The sequence below is a fragment of the Chiroxiphia lanceolata genome, chromosome 1 (assembly GCF_009829145.1).
Source record: "Chiroxiphia lanceolata isolate bChiLan1 chromosome 1, bChiLan1.pri, whole genome shotgun sequence".
NCBI lineage: Eukaryota > Metazoa > Chordata > Aves > Passeriformes > Pipridae > Chiroxiphia > Chiroxiphia lanceolata.
This window is the reverse complement of record NC_045637.1, coordinates 9,384,946-9,411,492: the sequence shown is the minus strand read 5'-3', so window position 1 is coordinate 9,411,492 and position 26,547 is coordinate 9,384,946.

The following is a 26,547-nucleotide window of genomic DNA, read 5'->3' as shown; positions in this document are numbered from 1 at the left end:
AAAGGAAATGCAAATATTTTTTTAAAGTACATAACATAGTAGAGGAACCTGATCTACAACATTTAGATATTTGTTACTTCTCACTAGAAAATCAGGGAATTATGTCTCAGTGATCTGAAGACTCTTCTACAAAGAAAAACATTTCATTACTGCTCTCAAGAAAAATCGAAATAATAGACTCTTAGATTTAATTTAATATCAATCAACTTACTATCAGTCTGATATTTTAAATCTATGGGAATATTGTTAAGGGTAATATTGTTAAGGGTTTAGAGAACCCAGGTGAGGTTCTCTAAAAGTATGCTGGTTTAGCCACTCCCCTCGATTATCCTTCTCATTAAAAAGTATCTCTAATGTGTATCAGGCCACTGCTTCTTGTCATTTCCTACTCTGAGAATTATCTTCTTTAAATTTATTGTTACTCTGAAGCTATATATAAACTATCCTGTGATAGGTGATATAAATTCAGCTTCCTCCATGTCCCCACTTATAATTTTTTCTCTAATGCTTTTATCTCTTTTGTCACCATTTCTATTTCTTTGCTTCTCTGTTGCCTTCCTAAATGGTGCCATTCTTTCGCTGACAAAACCTATTTTTTACCAATGACAGAAGAAAATGAAGAAAAGGCATTTTTTTAAACTCTCACTTTTTCCTTTACAAAGTCAGAAAGATTAAAGGTAGAATTCTCTACTTCCATTTTCTACCTGTGGATGTTCCTATCTTTTGACCACCAGGAAATATCATAAATTGCCCAAGTGTTATGGAGCTTATAACACTAGTTGCTCTCTATAGCAGCTCTGTTTCATACTCATTAAGTTTTTCTTTCCAGAACGTTTCTTCAGGGACAATGGTACAAAATTTAACAACAATAAAAACCTCTGTGGGAAAAACTGAATAGTCCAGGGACACTCTTTTCAGCATGTGCTTCAGAGATATGTCCAGCAAAGGTCTGTAGTAGCTTAACATTGCTGTCATCAAAGATGACAGTGTGTCTGCATATAAAAAATTGAGTGTTCTCTGCAAAGCCACTCTTTCCCACATGCAAATATTCAAATGGGTAGAATGAGATGCAGATGGATAACATTTTCTAACATTTCCCACAGAAGTTTAGTTCCTAAGGACCCTTGGATAAATTAATAAATTTTCTATTTTTTTTGGTATGTATTTTCATTGTTCTGCTTGACAGAATGAGTATCTTTTAGTCTTTTCCTCTTACACTTTGCATTTTGATGTGAACTTGTCCACTAGCTTTGCCAGTATTTTTGTGTCCTGGTACAGTTAAGCCTCCTCATGAAAACACTGGTATCTGTCATCTTTGTTCTTACCAAATAGCAGATTTCCTTGGCAATATCAAAGGTACTTCGTTTCCATCACTATTTCCTTTGCAGTCGAGGTTACTACAGTATTAAGTTTACATGTTTTTATGGAGCTTTTGTGCACTGGAAATTCTTTTGGAGAAGTTTTACTCCTTCTGAGCCTCCATTGTCTGCTGGGGACAGGAATCTGCTATTATGCCAGAATTTGCGGTTTTTCTTCTCTTCTGTTGTCAGAGGGGAATATGTGGATGTGAAACAGGATGCGAAACAAGAAGCACCAGATAATTTATCTATAAATCTTGTGCTATTCTTGGCTTCTGATTCCTCAAATCCATAAGAATAATCAATTTTTTATGGTTTATTCATGTTCATGTTAAGTTCAGAAAGAAAAAGCCAGGACTGAAAATAACGTGTTTCTTCTTCACAATCCATAATCCTTTCTCTCCCCTGAGTACTCATCAGGCTCCACAATGTATAACATTACACTGTGTACTTTATTTACTGCATTCTCTGCAGCAACTATCGATTCATCTGCAGAATTCACAAATGAGAGGCACATAATATTGTCACATTGCTAAATAAATAATACATAATCATGAGGTGAGTTGAAATATGTATCCCTTGACTAGGAAGCCTGTGTACAATACTAAAATTGAGGAAGGGTTTCAGTCTTGGAGAAAACTGACTTTGATTTTGCTGTATTATGTACTACCTTCTTCCATTATCACAAGTACAAACCTCAGAGCAGTGAATCATGGAATCATAGAGTAGTTTCAGTTGGAAGGGACTTTAAAGATCAACTAGTTCCAACCCCTCTACAACAGCCAGGAACACCTTCCACTAGACCAGGTTGCTCAGAGTTCCATCCAACTCAGCCTTGAACACTTCCTGGGATGTGGCAGACACATTATATGTCATTAATATATCTTTAATCAGACTTGATCCTGTTTTGAAAAAAAACACATGAATTGAGTAGTGTTCCCCTGCAGCAGTCACCATCATTCATTATATCTTTCCAGGAAAAAATACTAATTACTATGAAGTAAGTTAATAAAATAGTTTAATCTTTAGTATGATATGTCATGGTTAACTCTAGCAGAAGGTAGAGGCAATTTTGTCTAACAAGAAGGGAACAGAACTTCTTTACTGTGTGTGTGACCAAGCACTGGAACAGATTGCCCAGAGAGAATGTGGAGTCTCCGTTGTTGGAGATATTCCAGAACCATCTGGACACAATCCTGTGCCATGTGCTCTGGGATGACCCTGCTTGAGCAGGGAGGTTGAATCAGATGAACAACTGTGATCCTTTCCAATCTGACCCATTCTGTAATTCTGTGGTTCTGGAAATACATTCAAGGTGAGGAAATATGCTTTGCTATGTGTTGTACAACACCTGACTTGGTGAGGCCCATGGTGGTTTTGAGGATGTCCAGATGAATTGAAATAAAAAGCACTGAAAGTGTGTCATGTACTGACTACCTGCAATCCACCCATCAATATAGCAGGATGATAGAGAGCACAGAGGAGTTACCTTTATCTTTTCTCTCTCTGACTTTCTTTGATGTGCACTAGTTAAGGACACGCCAATTTGTACATATTTATATTCTTATTGATAATAGAAATCTTCTCCTTAATCTTGGCACTATCTGTTGTCCTGAACATCTTGGTTGATATAAAATGTTTCATTAACTCTCCCCATATGTACAGAGACATTGAACTTCCCAGAAGCATTTTGGTTTTAGGTTTTAAGATATTTTGCAATGTGCTTCACAGCAGGCAAGAATACAACAAAACCAAGAACTCCATTTTTGTTCAAACTATGGCTGCGGGAAAGTAACAAGTTTGCTTACTTTAATTTTGTTTACAGTCCTCACTAAAGGATTTGTTCAGATATTGCTCGATTGTCAGGAAGATGGTGTAGAAATGAGCATTGCCTGTGTGGCCTCAAGAAAGTAAATGCCCTCATGCTTTGTTCTGAGAAATGCTGTCATTTGGATTTGAACCAAATGGCTTCACAGGGAAAACACTGCTGCCTTCTGCCAGGGAAGGCTGCAAACAAATGCTGGGGTCGAAACTCATCTGAGTAGTGAGAAAGCTAATCCCCATGACTACGCTCTTCTGAAAGCCTTATACACAATATGGAATAACAATTGCACTCTTATCTCTCCTTTAATTCTGAATGTCTTTCTTAGTTCTTGGAAATATTAATATGAGGATAGATTTGACTGTGCCCCTAAGTGCATTCCAGATCCTTACTGATGATTTTTGATTTTTGACTTGAAGGACATGAAGTCTGTATGACCCCACAGTGGATTTTGACCCTTGCTGCTTATACATTTATAGCCACAACAAACAGGCCACGAGATGAGAATAAAACCTCTGTCAGTTGTTTTCTCACAGCTCAGGAACCCAGAGAGACTACAAAGCTGGATGATCAATCACTGCTTTGCACTGCATGAAGGTAAAGGCTGGGAGGGTGATCCCACCGATCCCACACATCTCCATGATCACTTGGCCTGGACGGATGCAACTCTCCCACTAATTAGCTAATGGCTGGTAGGAGTTCGGAGACATGAACTGTCACAATATCCAACTTTGTAAGCAATGTTTGCTTTTTCCAAAGGCATAATTCTTATCTGGGTTTTGGTAGTCCCACATCAAAACAGGAGTCCAGAATTACACCAGTGTTCAAGACCTAAAAATCCATCTTCTACCATATGTTCTGTTGAGTGAGAAAACAGGCTGATTGGCATTTTTATTGCTACATTCTCTATGCCCTGATGATTAAATCCAACACAGGTGTCGTTCGCGGGACAGCACAATGGCAAAACACAGTGGAGTTTCTCCATGACCACTCTTCCTGAAAGAGAAAATGGGGATGAAAAGCAAAAAAAACTTCAGTTTTGCAGAATGCCATTTTCAGCTCACTCCCAAATGTCATTACTATATAACAAATGTGAGCTGGCAAGCACCTGCTTCTTAGCAGAAAATTGAAGTATTTTGTTGGGGCTGTGGATAGTTCAATATCTGTGAGAAATCAGCTACAGGAGGTAGGGAAGAAGGAAAAAATTGCTATAGAGCTCATGCAGAGAAGGAGGATTGGCTGTGCCTGCTTAGAATTCAGAGCAGAACTTCTGCATTCGTATTAACGCCAGGAGCTTTGAGACATAACACCTCAGCAGTCAAATTTTGTTCCACATCACAGGAATTTAGCCATCTAAAAATTAAGCATAATTTTGTCACCATTGTGAAATTTCACTCCCCACTTCCCCTTTTTTTTTTTCTTTTGAGAAGAACAAAATACAACCAATTAACCTCCTGCTAAAGGGATCACATGAACATCTCTGGATCAAAGAACATGGGTCAACAATAAAAAGCTAAATTGAGGCAACTGTGGCAACAAGTCAAATGAATAGAATAGCATTTGACAGCCTGAACTGGAAAAAGGCAGCTAATGCCAGCACAGGAGAGCTATTCTGCTTTGCCATCTTAGATTATGTATTGAGAAAGCATAAATAGAAAGACAAGAAAAGGTAACCACAGAACCAGAATAAATATGAGATCAATGAACCATTTCACACCTAAAAGATCTCACCCAAATGACTTTAGCACATTAAAAGCCAGCAGTCTATGCCTTCTGTTAATCTGTAATAAAAATAACTCCAAAGAGCAGAATCTGATTTGGGAACAAAACTGTCCTTTACCTTATATCTATGTCCTTTACCCATTCTTAGTATCGAGACCACTGATCTAGTGTGACCTTTGTACCACAGAGTTGGAAGACTGCTAGAAGGTCTCCCCAGAGCCTTCTTTTCTCCAGGCTGAACAGCCCCCAACTCTGTCAGCCTGTCTTCATAGGAGAACAACTCCAGCCCTCTGATCATCTTCATGGCCTCCTCTGGGCTCACTCCAACAGGTCCACATCCTTCTTATGGGCAAGTGGAGCCAATGTCAAGCTTGTTGAGATCCCTCTGAATGACGTCCCTTCCCTTCAGCATGTCAGACCACACAACTTGGTGTAGTTGGCAAACCTGCCAAGGGTGCACTTAATCACTTAATCCCACTGTCCATGTTGCCAACAAAGATATTAAACAGCACTGGTCTCATAAATGTAAAATGTGTATGCAGTTCCTTGTAGCTATTACTAAATTCTGGCCTTCCTTTTACTGCAAATTGATTTTGGTTTTTTAATGACTATTTTCTGTGTAGTTCAAATTTGAAAATACCCCCCATTTTTTTTTTAACTGTCAGACTGACAATGGGAACAAAAATGTGAATGTTCACAGTCTTACTGAATTGATATGCATCAGTATTCTCTTGCTTCAGTCAAATTATAACTGAAGTAAGAGATTGGTAAATACTAGAGCATTTGGGACTAGGATTTGCTGTTTTATATAGTTCCAAGAGAACTGCCTATCTGTGCCTCCAGAAAATATCCTTTCTTTTTGGAAGTCCTTTCAACAGAGGAAACATGCAAACCAATGAGTCTGGGGAGGTCGCTGGTGCTACTCTGTTCCTGTACAGTTAGTTGATAATAAAAGCCAACAACAATGAATTGTTTTTACATAAACTTTTGCTGATGGCCAGAAGCTAATACCTGTTTAACCTCTTGGGCATCAGACTCCTTTGCAGATTCAATCTTCCTGGTATAGCAGTTTCTCACTAAGGGAGGAAGAAAGTAACTGGGAATTTTCTGATGATGGAGAAAAGCAGGTATATGATTGTACCCCGGACTTTGAGATATTTCACAGAAAAGAGGAGCTTGCTGCTTATCTTTGGCAAGAACTGTGGGCTCGGGGTGGTGGTGGGGGGTAGGCAGGCACCTGACTCCCAGCGCAATTTCAAAAGATTTATAAGTCAGACCAAGCCCATGAGAATATGTGCAGATTACTCCCATTTTACAGTGCCAGGTAGAGCTGCAGATTACTGCAGGCATGCCATGTTTAGCAGGTTTGGACTAGATTGCCCCTGTGAGCGTCCAGGGTTATGGACACGCTCTGTCTCGTCACTAGTGGTGGGTAGCTGGGACATCTTCACGATGATCGACTGAGCTCTGGAAAGGCCACTGACACAGTGGGACTCCACAAAACAGTCTGGGCCCTGGCCTTAAATATCCAGATCAAAGACACCATCAAAATTTTGCTCTGGCTTTTTCAGCCATGGTTTCCAGGCTCCCTTTCCATAAAAACAGGGAATATGTGTGTGGGGACAGTGTGGGTTGTCCCTGCCCTCATCAGCAGTAGGGCAATAAATTAATTTTCCCCAAGTCTGTTTTGCCTGCAATGGTAATTGGCAAGTGATCTCCCTGTCTTCATCTTGATACATGAATATTTTTATCCTAATTTTTCTCATCAATTTGAACTGCGGAGTGAGCAGTTGTGGGGGTGTTTGGCTGCTACCAGGACTAACCCACCACAACATCCAGAGAAGTGAGGGAAGGGACCATCCTACTCTGTCCTTACATGCAGCTGTGGTGTGGCCAGAAAATTAGTTGGGCGTGAAGAGATCAAAAATACAAGTTGCCTCCACACTTTTAAAATCCATCAGTAGAAGAGAGACAGTTCAAACAGTCCACGAAAATAATGAACAGCCTTTTCACATTCCCTTTGAGAAGTTTCCTGATGATCATCCTTCATATAGGCATACTTTCATCAAGAACACACTCCTCTTAATTCCCTCTATTCCCAGGGCTAGCAGGGTGATTCATTTTTTTTATACCAGATCTTCATTCAGAAGGTACCAATTAAATGTAGAAAAAGCCATATCAAGAACCTCACGGAGTTCCTCCTGTCCAAGCTTCCTGTGGGATATCAGAGCACAGGGGGATCTTGCTCCATGTTTTCAAGGTCCAAGTCACCAGATGCAGGGGCTTCTGTGCCATGTTTTGGGATTAAGTAGGAAATTGTCTGAAGGGAAGAAGACATGGAGACATTTCTAAGGTAAGAAATGAGATAAACTTCCCCTGTGCCTTTGGAAATCACCTGGGCCTTTCAAGCTTTTGTCCCATGTTTTATTAATAGATTTGATTTCAAAAGCTGTTATTTCTCCTCAGTAGTTTCCTAATGCTCCCTCCACTGCTCTCCCCTTGTTCTCAAATGCATTTCACCTTTTGGGCATCTTGGGCAGAAGATTATTCCATTAAGGGCTGGCAACTTGGAGCGCTCCCAGGATGGCATCGCTCTTGCCCACGCCTGGCACATTGCTTAGCAACACCAAAGAACATTCACTGCACATCCTGCTATTTATGTTTCATGCTTCACATGTTGACTTTCTCTCCCGTCTCCAAGTTCTTCAGATGGAATTGCTGAATGTTAGATGCCCCAGTAGTGATGGACAAACACAAGGCCACATTCAGTCTCTGCAAACTACGCAGGTAAAGGATTTCACCTGCTGCAAGAGCCTGTCAGCTTTTCCTGCTTGCTCATTGTTATGGAAAGTTACAGCACCTGATTAATATCAAATCGCAGTAAGGATGCTCCCAACCTTTAAAGCCACATAGAGCGGTTTTGAATACAGTAAAGCATCCTATTTTGTACAAGGTCATGCCTTCATTACCCTCTTGGTACCCTTCAAAAGATCTCCTTGTCCTTTGGTGTCCCTCTCTTTCATTGGTACAACTGTACATCCATAGTGGCATGCACTCACATGCACTTCTTTCAATGAGGTCAGCTGACTGGGAAAGACTGGGAATTACTGGTAAGAAGGGAGTGCAAGTGGCAAAAGGTGACCAAAACCACCACAGAAGCAACTGCTGTCAAGGTTTTTTTCATATTTTTGTTCTTCTAACTTTTCTACATCAGAAAGCCCAGACTGGCACCAGAATGTGCTGTGCACAGTGCAGAAGGTACACTCCTCTCTAGAGGAGCTCAAGTGCTTAATAAAGATTCAGAATAGAAATTTACCCTGCAATCCCCAAATAAATGGGTTTTGGGGAGAAAGAGAGAAAGGAAATGCTCTTTAATATCCAGCTGAATTTCTTCTCAGTGAATTCAGACATATAGCAAGGAATAAAAGCTATATGTATTGAATATAAAAAAGATATGAAAACATAGGGGGAAATATCAATGAGTGTTTTCTGAAATGAGGTGGGCTAGATTCACAGAGGTGTGTGAAAACCTCTTTTTGGTCTCATTTGGCTTATCATCTCTCAGATTTCACTTTGGGATTTGGGGTTTCATTGTGATTTTACAGAAGTATTTCTGGAAGCAGCTGAGCTACATTCTGGAAACTGAGCATGAAAAATAAACTGTGACCATATACCTGATGGACTGTTTCCATTTTCCTTATGCATTTGACTGGAAGAAGATGAAAAAGAACATCTGATGAAAAATTTTACATTAATTTAAGTAAACCATCTGTAGAATGAATATACAAAATTGGACACCGTGACTTTAACACAACAAATCAATTAGAACCCTGATATAAGTAGAAATTATTTCTGTATGAAGTCAGACCCCATTTCTGGGTAGAATGACATACTTTGTGGGAGAAGAAGTAAGCATATTATTTTAAAGGAAGGATATTAAATGCAGTGGGGAATATAAAAAAATTGAGTTTAAATCATATAAATTACTCATACTCATATACAAAATTTGCTCATATAACAAATGTGTCAGTTACTGCCATTACAAAATAAATTAAAGCACAACAGTGGCAGAAAAACTATCATGAGCCTAAGGAAGCTCAATTTCTCACAGTGTTAAGTGCCGTGAAACAACCTTTATGCACACAAGGTATTTCAGATTTTCTAAAGGAATTGCAGTCAATTTTGTCAATACTTCTTTCTAAGTTGTCAAGGCACATCTAACTGAAATGGCTTTAGGACGCAGATAAAGTTTCCAGTAGCTTGGGTGATGCCTTGAAAGAATCAATGGATTTGAAAGCTAACAATTGATCGCTAAAAGAAAAATAAGTGGAAGAGGGATGTTGGCCTGTATATAACTCTTCATTACTGAATCCTCTAAGCCATACAGCAAACCTTCTCAACAAAAATCTAAACTAACAGTAACATTCTACTCAAGATATGAAGTAAATGTGGAGAAAACAACATGGACTTATATTCACATGTACAGGTTGGACAGAGAAGTGTTTGAGAGCAGCCCTGTGGAGAAGGACTTGGGGGTGATGGCTGATGAAAAACTCAACATGTCCTAGCAATGAATGCTCACAGCCCAGAAAACCAAATGTGTCCTGGGCTGCATCAAAATCAGTGCGGGCAGCAGGCTGAGGGAGGGTATTCTGCCCATCTGCTCTGCCTGGTGAGACCTCACCTGGAGTGCTGTATCCAGCTCCAAGGCCCCCAACACAAGAAGGACATGGAACTGTTGCAGCAAATTCAGAGGAGGGGCACAAAGTTGATAAGAGGATTGGAGCACCTCCCCTTTGAAGACAGGCTGAGAAAGTTGGGGCTGTTCAGCCTGGAGAAGAGAAGGTTCTGTAGAGACCTCATAGCACCTTCCAGTACCTGAAGGGGTGTACTGGGAAGCCAGAGAAGGACTCTTCATCGGGAACTGTTACGAGGAGTAATGGGTTCAAACTGAAAGAGGGGAAATTTAAGTTAAATATATGGAAGAAATTCTTTCCGATGAGGGTGGCGAGGCACAGGAACAGGTTCCCCAGAGAAGCTGTGGATGTCCCAACCCTGGCAGTGTTCACAGCCAGGTTGAATGGGGAATTGAGCAGCCTAGTCTAGTGGGAGGTGTATCTGTCCACGGCAGTGGGGGGGTAACTAAGGTCTCTTCCAACCCAAGCCACTTCATGATTCTGTGATTCTATGTATCAGTTAATGTCACTGGGGTTTTTTTTCTGTCAGTGTCTTTCTGTCATTGTGTGCAGGTAGGAATGAAGGGACCAAAAAGGATGATCGTGTTCAAAATCCATTTGCTCAGGGAAAGTGGCAGCTCAGTCACTTTCATGTGAAGCTGAGGGGTGAGGATCAACCCCAAGTGCTGCAAATATCGGCTTGAGAGAAAGGCCAGACTCCCTGTCTATAGCAGTGGCCCCATGAGTGACAGTGGCTCTGTTTTGTCAATGTGCTTCTCACTGGTGGGATGGGGAGGTCCAAACGTGTTTGAACATCACCATCTCAAGTGTGAGATATTTCTTCCTGAATAAGGTAGTGTGTTCAGCAGCTCCCCAGTGAGATACAGCTGCCTTTTTGCAAGACTCATGGCAAAGCCTAAACAGAACCTCAGGGTGAGTAATCCATACAGGAAAACATACTGTGGAGCCGGCTGTGTGGTTCCCTGCACAATTACAAGAGGAGCTACCTGACTATTCAAGCATGTTTGGACTACTACATCCTTTGGAAACCAGAGCCTTTACTCTCAGTTGTACTTTGATGTGAGAGTATCTCTCCTGAAATCACAGTCAGTCATTCACACCACATAGGAAACCAGGGCACATGCTGGCCTTTTTACTCTAACAACTGAGTCAGAAGTTCCATAGTAGTCACACAGTTCATAAATATTACATTCTAATTATGAAGTAACAGCCACACACCAGCTGTGACCAGGAGCAGTTCTCATCAAGAAAAGATGGCAAGAAAAGGACATATTCCAAATTCCTGGTGCAAGCTCAGTGAGTCTGAAAAGCTCAGTCCCCAATACGTCTGGTCACTGCCACCCCATTATCTTTCAGGACAGAAGCTTTCCAAGGCCAAAGGCACCCAAAGACTCAAAATTCACACATAGCTTAGGCTGCTGAAGACTACCACTGATAGTGGTAGATGTGATAGAGACACTGATAGATGTGCAAGTTATCAGTAAGTGAGTGTGCAAGGATTTGAAGTCAAGTGGGGCCCACTGGTGGTCAGAAAATGCAGGTCCAGGTGGTACAAGCCTTCAGGAAACCTGTTCCTTCACTTCTCCCAGCCAAATATTTTAAAGCAGCTGACAAACACTTGCTGGTGCAGAAATGTTCTTTCCTTCAGAAAACTGTAGAAAGTGCAGATTGTTTTTAAGAAAGACTCACTGCCTCTTTTTTTTTTTCCAGGAGAATTTCAAATATCTGCTGACACCCTCAGGCAGAAAGGCAGATTTTCTTTTACTTTAAAAAGCATATGCTTCTCCATCTCTCTCTTTCAAGAAACCCTAAGCAAAAAAAACCCTCATCCAAAGTAACTCAGAAGGGGATGTTTTCTCATTTTACTCAACTGACCTGTAAAAAAATACCCAAAAGTAGCTCATCTGTAATATCTGGTGCTCAGAGCTGTAGATAACAGGTCACAGTTCCTGTTCTGAGAAACCTATAACAGAAGTCTGAAATATTTTTTATTTGCTTCTTTTTACTTGATTCTCCAGAACTTTTTATCTCCCTCCAACTTCTTCTTTCACTAGGCAGCAAATATCCTCAAGGTGAGAAGAGCTCAGGAGGCTCAGAGCAGGCTTCTGGAACTACTGAAAGCCAAGCAGTAGGTGCCATCTTCTCCAAGAGTAAGAAAAAAAACAAGAAGCAAAGAGGCAGAATGGCTCCATGTTCAAACAGCAGCAATAGGGCTACTCTGTGCCTATAATTCTGGTCCTTGCCCTGGGAATCACAATGGTCTGACCATACTGTGGTGATGACACCCAGAGTCCTATCCTCAACCTCCTGCTACTTACATTGTTCTTTCTCGAGTTCCAGCTCTGTGTGATTAGGTGGGAATTTATGTACATGCTTAAAAATAAGTTTCTTCTCTTGCAAAAAAATTACAAAGAAAAAAATATGGGGAAAAAAAGAAAAGCTATTTATTCTGTTCTCATTATCTTAAATTGGTGTCCTCCTTCTTGTGTGAGAAATTTTGCATTTCTGAGGCTTGTTTGAACCATCAGCATCTTTCTTTCCATGTTCTTCACTGATAAAAGGAAATAACAGGAACACTGCTCAGTTCTTATACAGATCTCCCATGTTGTACCATTTTCTGGTGGAGGTGATTTTCCAGTTAAGGAAATTATCTGTTACTGTACACTAAAAAGTTTTCAGTTTTGTTGTTATCCTGAATTAAACAAGAATTAATCCAGTAATCCAGATGTACTGGAGCTGGGGTCATACCCTCTCATGTTACCATTGCAGAAGACAATTTGAAAAGGTCTTCTTTAAAAAACACAAAATCATAGAGTAACATTTATCTGTTTAACATATATCTCTTAACACTTACTCTGGCTTAGAATTTTACTCCAGGAGTAGCATCTTGATCTAAGGAGTAATTGCCAAGTTTCCATGTGCAAGTGTCTCCCATTGATGACATAATACAGTAGCACAAACACAGACTTCAACAGCAAAGGGCACACAGGAGGATTGTTAAAGGACAGCAAGAAAAACACTCTCTCTTTTTTTTCTGGAAGAGGCATGATTCATTAGAAGTGAAGGGAAAGTGAAACGTGAGCTCAGGAAAATCAAGAAAGGGTTTCTGCCATGGAGATAGACCACTGTAGGCCAGACAGCACCAGGCAGAGGGAAATTCCAGTGTAGAAATTACAAATGAAGTATGAATGTTTCTACAGATTGAAGACTTGCAAACAGTCTGCTTGATCTTCACATCTCCTCCTTCAGGATTCCAAAGGTTCTTTGTGGGGTTTTGTTGTTTGTGGATTTTTTTTTTCAAAGTGAGAACTAGATTTTAACAGATATCCTCTCATAACCATTCTTCTCCTTTCTTGCCCACACAAACCCTCCTCTTCCCCATCTGTAAGGAACAGCCAAGAGACAAGTCCTCACAGACATCAATACCCACTCTCAGTACCTTGACCTTGTGCATCAAAGGACACAGGAAAACAATACTAAACAGAAGGAGAAACCTCAGACATTTGGAGAATAGAAGGCTGAGGTGATTTGCTCAGTGGAGTTACTCACCTGGGGATAGACCATGGCCCTTCCTCATGGGAAGAGGTGCTTTTAGGGGAGAGGTACCCTGAACTAGCTCAGTTGCCAGAACTGGTGGAGCTACTCCATGTGTTACCTGTTATCAGCTGTGAGACAGATCTGTTGTAAACGCATGAGTCAGGACCCCTCTCCTGAGCTGAGATTTGCATAAAGTCTTTTGTCAGTACAGCAGCTACAACAAAAATGATCGAGATTTCATCTGAACATAAGTGAGAAGCAATTCAGAAAGAAGAACATCTGAATATGTGAATGGGAAGAAGGGGGTGACTGGGACAACCAGGATCTTGGGCATCACTAAGTGTCTGCATGAAGCCCAAATGCAATCTACTCTATTGCCAGTGAAGCATTCAAAGCCAGACAGGATGACAAGGACAATTATGTCCCTGAAGCTCTCAATGAAGTGAGCCATTCAACTTCAAGAACAGATAGAACTGAGAGCAACTACTGGAGGAGGAAACACGATTGAAAGGTTATGTCTGAGCTACACTTAGAGGTATCAATCTACACTGGTTTGAAGAACTTTGCAGTGGTATAAAATTCAGGCTATTCTGCAGCCAAATATGGCATCAGTAGGAAAAGAGAAATCTGGGAGCATTGTAAGTGGAGACCCTGAGGGAAGGTGCAGCAATGCGAAGTGTTGCTTGACAACATCCAAGAAATAAATGAACTAAAAAACGTTCACTACTAAAAAAAGTAGTAGGTTTGTCTGAAGGGTTCATTTGAACAGAGAATTATTTTTTAAAGCTTGTGCTCCTTTTAGCCAAAGTATTTCTCTGACTCTTCAGTTCAGGACAAGGAGTGGGGGACAAGGAAAGGAATCTAGCTCAGAGTGAGAAAAGAAAGAGTAAAACTAATGCTGTAAAGTCAAACCAAAATCCAAAGTGCAGGTTGAAAGGTTAATGAATGCAAATAGCTCAACTGGGGTGCTGCATATTGAAAACTAGAAATGACGTTGAACAAGGGAATAATCAAGAAGGGATGAAAGAGAAACACGCTGGGCCATGGTAAAGGCACAATTAAACTCCCTTGATATAAGTCCAATGTTTTTCATGGAGGTGCATCCAGTGCAAATATGGTCCGTAATTGGAAAATACGATTTGCCACCTCTTTCTTTTTTCTACTGAAAACATTTCTGCTGTTCTCATTTTTGTATAAACAGATGTTTGCACTAGTATTTCTTGGTTTATATAGCCAGATTTAATCCATTAGCTTCCCTCCAAGTACTCCTAGAGCCCAAGGTGAACACAGCAATGCTGCACAAAGTACCATTCCCAACTACCTCAGCCCAAGGGCTCAGGGTGTCAGTGGACACAGGACCAAGCAGCAGTGGTCACAGGCAGGTTTGTGAACGGACACCAACAGAAGTGAGAGCTTATAAACCAACCTTCAAATGGGTAAGGGAAAAAACAGTGAGAAATTTGCTGTATTTGAACAGTTTGGACAGCAGGTCTGTGCACAGCTGTTCTGCATTACAGAGAGAGAACTTCAGAGCAGGAGAAGTTTTGAATTTATGTAAAACATGGGAGCCAGGTATGTTGTACCTGAATGCAAGGATCTGGCTGTGGCATTCCATGATGAGCATGAGCTGCATTTGGTTTCTAAGTGAAGTTTCATTTGCTCTAACCTATGAAACCTTAAAGAGAATGGGTTGACAGAAGAGTGTTAGGAAGTTGTAGCCTTCCCCATTAACATCACCTGGGACACATGTTCTATACCACATTAATGGAGAGGACACAGTGCAATGGAGATAAAGCCTTCCTTCTTCCCAGCTCCTGGTTAAAATGCTTTGGACGTTTCCAGCCTGAGAAATTGCCTCTGTACTTTCCTTGAACATTTCAGTATGACATTGAAGGAATGTGAAGCTATTTTTTTTCTTTAGCAATCATGCTAAAAGCACCTACGTGTAGGTCAAGACAAGGTAAACAGACTGAATGGTCATATTAAATAAGGATAATTTTTTTTCAGTAACAGTTACACAGTATCCCAAAAATCTTTGTTTTCACTGCTTCTTTCATTCTGTTTTTTAACAGTATAAAAATCCCTCAAACAAATAGAGAACCAAACCACACCTGCTATAATTGGAGATTCCTGAAGCTATTATGATCAGGGGTTTTGTTTGTTTGCCCCATAGAGCCTGGTTGTTTTTTAGTTGTGGATTATGGTCTGTCATAGCAGAAGCAGCTTTTAATCACTTTTAAAATGAAGGCAGTTTCTCAGGTGAGTATTTTTTATCTGAAAAAAAATGGAAACCAGTAAAAATGTTTGGCTTGAAGGAGAAGAGGTGGGATGTGTTTTGGTGCAAGAAACAATTGGCGATCTTATTAAAGGCTCTGGGAGACAGAAACTGCCAGAGCTTACATGTTCTGCAAGAGGTCTGGGTTTTATAAGACTACATGCTGTGGACCTGCCATATTCAATAAAATGAGACTTTGGTTTCTACTTTTTTCTTAATTAAAGTGTTTCTAGGAAAATCTGCCCCCTAAAAGAAGATACCTCGTAAAAAAAAAAAAAAGACTATCTAACAATAAAATATTAGTGTAAAATGACTTATTTCATGAAAGAGCAAATTCCAGAAAAAAATGCATTTCATTCCTTCAGAGCTCAATACTAGTGGGATTTTTTTTTTAAAATCTGCCCTGTTGTGGTACATTTTAAAACCCATTTCTGACCTCGGGTACTGCTCAGGGTCTCAATAATGCCATAAGATTTCCAAGACATGAAGATACCATATAGTGATACAGGACAAAAGAAAGTGAAGAAACATGTAACTTGTTTCCTTTTCTTTTTAACTGAAAAAAGGAGGCAAGAGAGGTATCTGATGGCTCTGCATGAGTTTAAAAAAATTCCAGTAAAAGGAAAGAGAAAGGTCACCCTCAGAGCTCAAGGTATGCTTTGTAGCATGGGGTTTTGCCTGGGATTTTATTTCTAAGAGAGAGTCAAATAAAACAAAGGAAAACAAGCTTCAGTCTGATGCTGGTAAACAGATCCATAAATGTGCACATTGCTTCCAAAGCAAGGTGAATGAGGTAAAAAAATATTGGGATCATTGAAAACAGGTTAGAGGCTCCCCTAGGGGAAATGGGCTACAAGGGCTGGACAAACTCTGATGGGCTGAGGAACCTTTACTCAGTCCCAAAACGACTATACAGTTTTTCCTGTAATAAGACATTAAGTTACACTGCTGAAATTATGTGGTTTCAAGGTCTGAAATGTGCTATTAGCATCTTTGAAGAGTTTACTTTTTAAAATGGGGAGAGGTGGTAGAATCACTGACAATACAAGCAAAAAAAACCCCAGCATGATGTGCAAAGTCTCCAAGAGTAAACAGCAAAACAAGCATTTTCTTTTTTCTTTTTTTCTAGTTTATTCTTTTCTGTATAACTCCCACGCCAGTAAAACAGCCTTGAAAATGAATCAGCAGTATTGACTTCCTTAGCAAAGGAGTGCTGTGGGGGCCAGGTTCCCATTTCCCATTTCTCATGTATAGTTAAGAAGTGCATTTGTTTTTCTTTCTTTTATACTAAATATGCTGCTCTCTGTCCTAACCAGGAGGAAAACAAACAAAAATACCCAGAAAAAAACAAACAAACAAAACAAACAAACAAAAAAATAAATTTAAAAAAAAAAAACTGAGAGCCCCAGTGAAGTCAGAATTTGACTACATATTAAGAAATGAGGGCATTCCAGTTAAGAGAAGAGGCTGGGGGATGTTTATGGAGAAAACGTCCCTTAAGTGCCAACCTAAAAATTTCATAGAGACTTTTTTTATCCAGGTTCTGGATAGAAGGTTTATTAAATGATTTACTCTCACCTTAGACACAGTACTTAACCTAGCAGAATCTGGTGGGAAGCTGCCTGCAGCCTGCTGCTAAAAACACAGCCTTTTGTCAAAGCAGGAGTGCAGGAAGAAGAGATGAGCAGACCCAGTTTTGTCTGGCTCAGACTCAGTTTTGTCTGTGCTTTTGGAGGTGGTTTACTTTGTTCAGAATGGGCTTCCAGCAGCAACACATTAGTGCAAACGCCGCACTGGGCAGGACACCCTCGGGTTTGGTGTCAGCAATGAGAAGAACTCCGTGAGTGGGGAGCTGTGTTTGGCTGACAGTTTGCTGTGGACCTGCTCCTTTTTGTACAGACCTGGTGATATTTCCAGTATTGTCTAAAGCAAAACTAATGCTGCAACTGCCATCCTGACTTGTTTCTCTGGGTCTGAAAATTCCTTACACGTCCTCCTTCCCTAAACCATAAGCCAGTTTATCTTCATAATCGTCAAAGACCTCCAGTTACTCCTGCCCTACCTGTCCTTCTTATTGGTTAGCAGCTAGGTTGGCTCCTTCCTTTGCTCTTTAGGTAGCTGTACTGCTGATTTAAACACTCTTCCCTGCTCCAAATTCCTTTCTGATATCTTTTTTTTGTGTGAGTGTTAGATAATTGAAAACTTTTAAGCCTATCAACCTGCCTGCACCTCAACCTCATCTCAAAACTTACTTTAGCTTAAGGCAGCAGCCGCCATGAGAAATCAGCTGAACAGCTGGTGCATTGCCACCAAACCTCTTGACTGGGAATTAAGAGCACGGTAATTTGTGTTAAGGCTTCCCAATACTCTCCTTACCCCAGACCTTTCCAGAACTGCTTATTATTCATTTCCTTCTCCTGTTACAATTTCTCTGAAAACTCAGGCAAGTCTTGATGCCTGAAGCTAAAGCCCACTGTGCAGGATGAGACCTGGCCAACAGTCAGTCTGCATGGCATGCAAAGAAGGCAAGAGATTTTTATGTTTAGGGTTGTTAGTCTAAAGTTGTGGGCTCTGGCACTGAAAACTTAACAGTTCTTAGCTGTCACATCCTTGCAGTCTGCAGCCTTTGCCCTACTAGGTATCATAAAATTTTGAATATGGATATACTAACGTATCAGTGTGTTTGTAGCCTAGCCCTGTCGAAGGGGTGTTTGTTTTTAGCCTCACAGCCTGATCCTCCACAGCCTCGTCACTGTAGAGCTCGTCTGAAAACAAAAGGCAGCTTAGTCAGTTTTCCCATATAAGCAGCTCGTCTTTGAAGAGATGCAAAGAGGCTTTCACAGCTGTTAAAAAAGCAGTGCCAGGATATTTAATATACCTTCCTTCTAAATTATCTCTGGGCTGCAGAAGGGTTGGAGTATTTGTACAAGATTATGGTGTACTGCATCTGCCTGGGAAACTATGATTTTGTAGGTTCCTTGTTTGAACTGTACTTTAAAATATCAAAGACCTCACACTTTCTCTTACTGTACTTAAACCTCAGCCTGCTATTTCTTAATCTTCCTCCTAGCTACCACCCACCTTCCTGCCTGCTGTTCTCAAACTGGTCTGTATTAATAGGGGCAGAGGCTGAGCAGAGCCTGTGGAGGCAGGGGCTGAATGAGATCACTCCTGTGGCACTTTGGTGTGGGGTCAGTCTCAGGCTGAAGGGAAGGAACATCTGTGTGGATGGTCTGCAACGACCCCCTCCTGCAGCCCTCTCCCTTCTGTACCCAATGTACATGGGCTGTGGAGCTGCAGGGCACAGAGCAAATCCTCCATGCCAGTCTGAGGCAGAGGACTTGGTGACAGTGAGTATTCCTGAAGAGCAGCCAGCAAGATCAATCCATCCCTTTCTCAAAGGCATGGATGGCTACACTGAGAATTTCTCCTCATCACTGCTGCCTGGCTGCCCACCCTGGCTGTTAAAAATGATCACACTGTGTACCAGGTGGAGGTGCCTCACATGGTGCCCTTCCTTCTCTGAGGAGGAATCAGGAAACCTGAGATGAGGGAGAACTGTGGAAATGGCAGGTCCCCTGGGCTAAGGAAAGCTGAGGGTTTTGAGAAACTGTAAGGCTTGTGCTTTCATAAGGGGCATGAGAGAGGTGGTGAGATAGCCTCACAAAGGCTACTGAGGGAAGAGCTGGAGTAGGTAATGGCTGATCTTAAAATGTTTTGTACTGTGGTGCCACTCGATGGGGGAATAATTCCCAACTTTCTTGACAAACATATCTTTCTCATTCCACACACCCTCCAGAGTGCCCACCCAAGCTGGAGTGCACAGTTCTGTCTATTGAGGCAGATGTCTCTTTGGACAGTAGTCAGATGGAGTGGGGAAAAGTTGCATTTCTGCCAGGCAATAGGACAATCCCAACATAAAGATCTCACCAGCTCTTTAAAACAGCCTGAGCCTCTTGTAATCTGTTCTTATTCCCTGGTTTTAGGGAAATTTGCAATGTCATCTTTATATATCTCAATTTTCTATATATAAAGCAGGAATAATTATTTCTTCTTTCCTTCCTTCATTGTGAAGATCAACTTTATAAAGTATAAGTTGCTGGGGTGTACATTACTATAGTCAGATAGGTATTACAAAACAGATAGGCATAAGTCCATCATATGTGCTTGGGCTAATAGAGATTTTATTTTGCCTTTCAGCTATCAATGATGCCATTGACTACAGGTGCATTAGGAATCCTTAGAAAATCTCACTGGTCTCCTTGATACCATGTTTTGTCCCTTCTTTTCCCACCATCTCAGAAGCTGAGTGGTATAGCTAAAGAAAGAAGACAAAGAGCTGTGTTTCATTAGAGATGCAAGCTTAGAGCCTCAGAGAAGCTTTACAGAGAGGATAGCACCTACTGTTACTAAAAGGTTCATCTTACCTGCCCAACACTAACTACTAACCTCCCTCTATACAAATGTCAGCATTTCCCTTGGCTGCAACCATCCAGGTCCTAGAACAGGCACCAGGCAGCACCAAGTGTATCTTTCCTACCAGTACTAATGTTTCAAAGATTTGTGCTGTCCTTCATGTAGTTTTAATATCAGTCATTGTGATAATATCATTGCTAAGGAAATAAAAAGCTGCATGACTCAGAAACCTCTTCTGCAGTGACCTTAACTAAAGTGTAAAAATATGCAATTTCTGCATCTGAAAGACAGTTTTCCTTTCCAAAAAAAGCTGTAAACTGCACATCTTGTTAATGCAAGTAACCAGACTCCTGATAGTTGTCTCACTAATGTGAAAGGAACAGCTCATGGAGGTATATTTGTTCATATTTTATTTGCTCTGTTTCACACTGTTCGGGAGTTGTTATTGCCTAGTTCTTCAGAATTACATGTTTTAAACTGAAGCTATAGCACAGATTTTAGCTGTGCAAATCCCAGTTCAATCTGCATTTGTTGTAATTTAACTGAGGACTTGCAAGTCTTTCCTGGTAGAAGATTCAAAAACTACTCAGAAGTTGCTGCTTACCAAACCCCTTGACAAGGGTGTGTTCTGAACCTCCTTTGCCCCAACACCTACCTCTCACTATAAACATAAATTGTGGCAGCTGTTAAATTTCACTCTGGATATTCAGTGATTGCTGACAAGATGCAACCATCATGTAATAATTTCAACATCTGTAGAACTGGGCTATTAGACATTTCACTGATAAATAATGCTGCTGGCTGTCAGGGTCCAGCAGAATGATTGGAATCTGAAAACCTAAGAACATGTTCATTTGTTTTGAGATGTATTTGAAAATACAGTTCGGCATGTGCTAAATTAATGATCACAGGCATGGATCAGATGGTTGGTAGAGGAAAAAGAATCCACACTCCATGTGCCTGTTTCTGCTGTGATATGTTGGTAATTAGTTTAAATATATCTGTTACATCTGTTGATTTTTGTTTCTACTTTGGAATAATAATCCAATATGCATAATTATTTAAAAAATAATTTAGCTCCATAGTGCAGCAAAATTTATTATAAAACTGTAAATAAACCAAAATTAAGATTGTCCAAGTCTCAGGACTGTAACAATATAAATGAACAGGGATGGATAACTCATTTTAACACACACATGAAATATTATTTAAGCTGGTAACCTGCTGGGTTTCTTCATTTTATCAAAAGCAACCTTTAAGGTTATATAACAGCTGTAAATATAGCACTGAAGCAATTCATAGTTAAAAGAGTCTTGACGGAAGCACTGTCTTTCTTAATTATTCAGCTATCAAACTTAGGGAGGCTTTGTTATCCAGCAGCAGCAGACTTCTGCCCTCCAGTGTGTTTCTCACTTGTGCTGAGCATCCAGTAAAACTGAAACATGATCTGAAAAAAAAGGAAATTTATTGCCTTTTTCATTATAAACATACTTTGTTACTGTATGTCATATCTGATTGATTTTTTTATTCATAAACACTGAACTAAGTGCTGTGTCAGAGCCCAGTTGCCCATAGAGACCTTAGATCTTCAGCTTTGTCCTTATTTAGGGTCACTCTGAAGCACCTGGTACTGTGTAATCACATACACAGGTGCTTTCCTGAGCTGGCAATAGCTAAATATGTCCATACCCAAGTGATCTTCACCTTTTTGGCCAGATCAGCTTTGAAAATGTTCCCTTTCATTCTATTCCAGTGGGAGAATTGTGTTTCTGCACTACTAAAACACCTCACAGGCTCAGGCTAATTTCAGACTGGTTTTAGTTAAACCCTTTGTGCCCTAATGCAGGACAGGGATTTCCACTCTCTTTCTCTGTGCATCTCACACGTTATTAGAGCTACACCAAACACTGAAAGCTTGATGAAGAGCCTAACCAAGACCATACCAAGCCATGGTTCTGTGATCTGACTGTCAGGGATTTGCAGGTTGGGGGATGAAGTGTTGGATTTGATGTTTCCCCCAAGATACTCAAACACACCATCTAAGAGGACTCTTTTCCCCTGCATGCCCTCTTGCCTGAGGTGAGACCCTGAGGGCTGCAGATACTGGGATCCTGTGGAAGGAGTCAGAGGACATTGCTCTCCCTTGGGGACTGGTTGTTGTCAGAATCCTCTCTCCAGATGTGACTCCAATAGCCCAAATATTTTGCCTTTAAACAGCAAATTATGCTCCTTTTTATTTCAGGTAGTCAAAATTGGTGGAGTGGTCATGGCAAGGATCATTGAAGTGGAATGGTTGGAGCACAAGGTTAACACCTTAAGTGGAACTAGACCATACATTAGACATTAAGTTTTTGAGCTGTTGTATCTATTTTAAAACCACAGCAAAATTCTGGCTGATCCCAGTAGTTTGAGATTTAACCTATAAAATCAAAATGGATTAAAAATGTTTCATTTTAGAAATGGAAGAACTGTAGCAATTCATATCATAATGTAGCCAAGATTTGTCTAGGGAAGAAGAGGAGAAACAAGAGAAACATTCAGAACATAGGGCAGTAGTGAGAATCAGGTATGTTTAAGAACAGTCTTTAGGTTGTCAGACCCCTGAGGACTGCTGGGGAACTGGCCTTGTGTAATTGAGTGGAAATGCCATCTTTCCTGAAATAGATAGTCTTAAAAAAAATTTGTTTTGAAAAATCCATTTTCTGGGAAGGAAGTAGAGCAGAAAAAGATTTTCACTTCAAATCTTTGTAAACGGCCATAGTTTAAGAACCGAGTCTAAATATAAAAACACATTTGAAGATAGTGTGAGAATAGGTGAATATTTTTTCTACCCTCACAATAATAGACTAGACTTTCCAATAAGTATGCCCATAAATTTTGCTTCTAAAACTATTGAAAAATGTATATGAGTTTGATACTAGACGGATTTATATTTCTATCAACTTTTCAGGACCCCAAAATATTTTCCCAATAGATATTTGATATTCTCGTCTTGGCTACATTAAAGGAAATATTTTCCTCCAATGTTTAAGAATGTAGATCAGAGAAGAGCTGCTTTTTTGAGGCTAGAAAGAAGCTTTCATTTGGCTTCTATCAATGTAGGACAAAACCAGCAAGCAATTCAAATTACTGCAGTCTCAACTGCATACTATTTAGATTGCCAGATTCACAAAAAAATAAATTACACTCTGGCTGATGGATCTATCTTTTCTATAGATGTGATTAATTTAAACAGAATTATCAGAATGCAGTTATTCCATGCAATTTTCAAAACTTCATAGTGTGGAAGTACCCTGTTTGATGGGAGATGGATCACTACCTCATTACTCAGGAACAGGTCTAGAATACTTTGACCCTTAGCAAAATTGCATTGTCACTTTTGGGTGTATCAAAGATGGATCTAACTGTGTTATTCTCTCAGTTATGGCATCGCTGCTTCCCACAGCTTCATGAAAGTAGAAACAATCTACCTAAAATATTCTCCTCTGTCAAAATTTTAATTTTGTTTCTATGTAAATAATGCATGTGCGCAGGCACCAGTGCTACTGTCATTAACTGGGAATAAACCTGGAGCTTTCAGCTCTGAAAGTAGAGATCCACACAATTTGAGCAAAAGAAGCAGTTCTGTCACATACTATTAAATAACAGGCTGTTACTCACCATCGGGAGGGACAACCTGCATGCATTAAACACTACTTATAATACACTGCATGGAGGTTCCAGCAGACACTGTGGAGCCCTCATTTGATCAGTTTTAAAGAGTAGGAATCAAGCACGTCACAGAGACAGGTTGCACGTAGCTTTGCTTGCAAGCACATCTACTTAACTGTTGCTTTCTCTGGGTGTGCTACAGTCATTAACTACCACAGGTGTGTGACTCCAGACAAACCACACTGGAAGGAGCAACTGCAAATGAAATAATTAAAGTCATCTCTGCTTTACTGAATGTTAAGAGGCTAATTGTTCTACAAACACTCCATGAAAGCCTGTACCTTTTCCTTCTGTGAAGTAGAGAAAGCTTAGTTAAATTCTGCAGATGTGCCTGAAATGATCCAGCTAGAGACACTATGTGCTGCACAGGGAAAAGCAAAAAAAATACTTTTTTTTCCCAAGTCTCAAAGTGATGAAATCTCGATTGCAGGGTAAGGCTGTCTTGAAATGCCTGAGAAATAACCCATTACATTGATATTCTGTCAGAGCCTTTCACTGCTGAAGATACAGAAGTAAAACAAATAAATCCCTTCACTAAGGAGCAAGCACACATCAACATGGTACACAATGTTTGCAAGGTCACTCTGTGCTCTTTATAGGCAGGTCTGTTTATAACTGCTGTGTCCAAAAACCAAAGCCCACTGTTGATCCCCATGTGCTGACAGAAGTTACTATCACACTGAAACCAAAACAACAGATTGCACCAAATTGCACCATTCTTTAAAAAGAGACCTGTATTCTTCAGGGTTAACTCTGCAAAAGAGGAAAGTGATGTCAGCATTGAGGCAAACATTAAAACTCTCTTGGAAGAGATTTGAAGATCACTTGGACTCTGGGAGGGGAAGAGTCCAGAAGTCCTGCTGATTTTTCCATCACCCTTCTCTTTCCAAATAATCTCCATTTCTTTAGTTGTCATTCATGTTTTCTGTATGTTTCGTTGTATTCTTCTGTGCCTAAACTTGAAGAACTCCTTTACCGTAATTTTTAAGATCTCTTTACTCAGCTCTTCCCCTTTCAAGCTACGTGAAATGAGCATAATTAAAGTGTTGTGCTGCTCAAGAATGAGTGCATCTTCTATCAGTCTGCATAACTGTATCACACCCACAGACCATATTCACTCAGTGAATATACAGATTAAAACATGTGTGTGGCTCTTCATAACTGATCACACCCTCACCGATTACCTTCTTCATCACCCTCGTCAGGAGGCTGAATGAAGTTCTGCTCTAAGAATTGTCCATTCCAAGGGAAGGGAAAAAAAACAGTGGGTTTTAGGATCCCCAATGATTCAAGAAGGCAGCCAATCCTTCTGCTAGGACACCAAAAAGCAGGTTATAGGAATCAGCCATCAGCCCTGAACCCTCTTGTGCACACTTTCAAATCAAGGAGAGAATAAATGATTCAGGTAGAGGACAGATGTTTAGGCTGTGACTGCTTATAGTTTGAAAAGGAAAAAGATGTTTTTCCTCTGTTTATGTCAGTAAGGTTATCTTATCCTTTTATTTGAGGGAAAATTAAAGCTGTTTTGAAATGCTACCCCTAACTTGCGGTTGTACCTGCTGAGGAGCAATCATGACCGGCCACCTGCAACACATTAACTGGGAAAGGCAAAATGGGCAATACTATCAACCTCTGCTGCACAGAAGAACTCTGTGTACACCTCACCACTCTTCCTGTCTCATTAAATTAAACTAAATCAAATCAAATCACTTCTGAGGTTTAGATGGTAGAAATGTGCACAACAGAGATCTGTCTGTGCTTTAAATTCTGCATGAAGTGCGGATAAGAGGAATGTGCCTTTGCAGCTCAGTTTCATTGATGTGTGAGCTAGTATTCATGTCAGGTTTCCTTTTAAAGATACTTGAATGACTCTATTTTTAGATTTTACTGTGATGTTACTTCATCAGCTATTGCATGCATAATGCATCATCAGCAACAAAAATTTTAATCATAGCATAAATCAGTCAAAAGATGCTACAAGAAATCAAAGTCCAAATTGCTCTGCTTTGGGACTTGAGTAAATGGATTTTGATTTTTAATTCCTAAATTCAGAGAGGCTCTGGGGGGTGCTCCCCAGATGTGTAGCTGATTGGGGAACGTGTGATGCAAGGCCCCTCAGGTTCAGTCCTTAATCCTAAAACATTATATTTCAATCTGAAAGCAGCTTTTACCTTTACAGTTTTCTTAAGAGAAATTGAGACCAGAACTTGGTTCTCTCATTTAAATAATTCAGTTAAAGTAGAGCTCCAGAAAAGTGGCAGAAAACCACTTGCTGATCATTCACAAATTCCAAACCAAGGAAGACTCTGCAAAGTAATTTCAGTGTGGTCCCCCATGACCCAACAAGCAAACCCTTCACAGGCACAGGAGGCTCAAATTCTTCCTGTTTAATTTCCAGCAGCAAAGAAAGAGTAATTACCTGAGGCTGTGCCCTGTTATTAATGCGTTAAGGAAATAGAATTTAAATCAGACCTCTCACGGAACAGCAAAGAGCACTGAAACAGGATTAACAGACCTTTTTTTTTCAGCTAGGAAAGCTTTTTACTCATTGTTGCTGGTTTTGTTATGGACAATCCATTTAATCTAGCTCAACAGCTTTAAAAAGGGGGTCAAATATGTTATTTGTGGGGTCAAATTTGAGGGGGAGGGCATATTCCTTTTCCTTGCATGTAACATGGATGTGACACCACCAGATATTTCAGCTAGACGAGGCTCGACTGTTTGTGCAAGTAGATGTCTGCTCCTTGTTTCCCACTCTCTGGGAAGCGGAGGCAGGACCAGCTCATGACACGCTCCATACAGGGACTTAAAAGGAAGTGCTCAGGGAATATGGCAGCTCTTGCTGCCTAAATAGCTGTTCTAGGTTGGATAGATGAGCCAGATTTGGGGAGCAGGTCAGCAGCTGGACCTCTCCAATCCCAATAGGACAGCTGTTGAGTAAAGGTACCATTTAATTGGAGGACCACAACTATGTCCACAGGAATACTTTTTCCTGATCACCATGACTTC